The 2,500-nt window shown below is 35.7% G+C and overlaps 1 pseudogene; it reads right to left on the bottom strand.

The window, feature by feature from the left end:
- LOC137649693 (T-cell leukemia homeobox protein 3-like) overlaps positions 1-410 on the bottom strand; it is an 84,152-nt pseudogene extending 83,742 nt beyond the window's left edge.
- Positions 411-2,500: the final 2,090 nt, after the last annotated feature.

Genomic DNA, 2,500 nt, shown 5'->3' with positions numbered 1-2,500 from the left:
AAGACAGGCGTCCGTGCTGGTGGCCTTTGGGACTGCGGGCGTCCACATGGCGGCCGTGTAAGGCCTCGTCCCTACTCAGGTTTAGCGGCGAGCTGCTACGGGCCCGACCTGGAGATCCCGGCGCGGGAGAAGTTTCGCGGCTCGACGCACCGTCGACGGTTATGTCCTCGTGGTCTTCTGCTGACATGGCGGTCATCGTGGTTCACAAGCGACGGAACGAACGTTTTGTTTATCTTTTCCTCCTCTTTCTCGTGTTATACCACACTGTACCACACAACACACACCTCCGTCTAATCTGTATTCTCCATTACCAATGTCCTCTTAGGCTCCCAACCTGCTCCCATCTTGGCATGCAGGCGCGCTTACGAGACCATTAAAATCACAACCGACATAACAAGATTTACCCTCACTACAAGCCAAACTCAAACACGGAGTGCATCAAATCCATCTTTCAGGAGCCATTTTCCTTCACTCAACGATGATTGGCCAAGCCACAAGCCCCGCCCACCTCTCCCATTGGCTGGCCGACTGCGGCCTCCGCCCACCATCGAGTGTGTTCATATTGGTAAGCGAATTATGGGCTACTGAACTATAATTAGAGTAAATTACATCAAGATATTAATTCAGTTCATTCCATGCTGAGAAAATATTAGGAGTGAGCGTAATTTAATGAAAATGGTCGACTACTTGTACCAAACGCAAAGGAAAGAGACGCGATCATTTTGAAATTCTTTCGAATTAGGCTGGCAACTGCAAATTAAAAACCTCCCAAACTCCTGTAACACTGTGCTATAATTACCTGTTATTTGAGGACTTACTACAATCCCAATGTGAATATTAAGCAGATATTATCGAAACATATTGGAGCGTACCCTACTAATGAAACCTGTCCAGGACAAACCATTGTCTCTCTCTCTCTCTCTCTCTCTCTCTCTCTCTCTCTCTCTCTCTCTCTCTCTCTCTCTCTCTCTCTCTCTCTCTCTCTCTCCTTACAGAAGAAGATTGCCAGATCAGCGATCTAATTTCTTATAATTGCCTCAAAAACTCTAGGGCTCAACTTTCTGAATATTAGGACCACATAAATCAAGGTCTCGATGCCACACAGACATATACATACACACATACATACAAACTTATAAAATTGACAATTGACGTAATTTTCCTTTTATCATTTAATAGAGAACTCATTATTTAGATTTTATCTTATATCCAAATGCTTGATAAACGATCGTAGAATTTTGTTTTTGGTTTAGTAAGTGTCTTTGAATCGATCTATATCGCCAATGGATAATTTTCTAATTCGTCCATATTTCACGTAAGATATTGTTCGACTTTTGTGCATTGAATAATGCTTCTCATTCAATTATTTTGATGCTACAAAATTGGAGTTCGTAGAATTTCGATAAGGAATCACGACCAGTAAACTGGAACTGTTAATTTTCAATCTGAAATGTTTAGTAGACCCTGGAAATTGAGGACTTTGTGAAATAAGAATAGAATCTGTTATCAAAAGATCAGGCTGTATTATGATTTTTTTGGAGAATGAAGTGATATTTTGGATATATTATCTACTTAATTACACATTCACATATATACATACATATATATGTGCATATATATACGCAAATATGTGATATCTATTTTACAATAACACTTACTTTTAAAATCATGAGAATGTTTTAGAAATATCAGTAATTGACTTTATAGTGTTTGTGTATATATATATATATATATATATATATATATATATATATATATATATATATATATATATTTACTTGTGTGTATATATATATATATATATATATATATATATATATATATATATATATATATATATATATATATACAGTATATATATATATATATATATATATATATATATATATATATATGTATATATATATATATTATATATTATATATATATGTATATAAGTATATGTATATGTATATGTATCATCAGCCGTAATTAGACCACTGCCTGCAGAATAAAATCCTTAGACATGTCCTTCCACTTGCGTCTGTTAATAGTCTTTTTATACCCGCCCACACCCGTAAACTTTCTTAGTTTGTTAATACCTCGTCTTCTCCACCTTTTCCCGCTTCTTTTGCAGTCTTTAGGACCCATTCTGTTAATCTTAATGTCTATCTATTATCTCTCACTCTCATTATATGTTCTGCCCAAGTCAATTTCTTTTTCTTGTAGGTTGTTAGAATATCCTCAACTTTAGTTTCTTCTCTTTTCATGTCGCTTTTTTTCTCTCTTGGTGTTATTCCCATCTTTATTCTTTCCATAGCTCTTTCAGTTGTAATTACCTTATGTTCCAAGGTTTTAGTAAGGATCGAAGTTTCTGATTCATAAGTTAATAAAAAAATTTTTTTAAAGAGAAATGGGCATTTTAATTTTCTTAAACTCAGTTTGTTTATCAAAAGTTCTCCATCCCATGCTTATCCTTCTTTTGATTTCGGTCTCGTGTCCTGGGGAATCACATACTGTC

The sequence above is a fragment of the Palaemon carinicauda genome, chromosome 11, assembly GCF_036898095.1.
Source record: "Palaemon carinicauda isolate YSFRI2023 chromosome 11, ASM3689809v2, whole genome shotgun sequence".
Lineage (NCBI taxonomy): Eukaryota > Metazoa > Arthropoda > Malacostraca > Decapoda > Palaemonidae > Palaemon > Palaemon carinicauda.
This window is presented reverse-complemented; position numbering and strand designations above follow the sequence as displayed.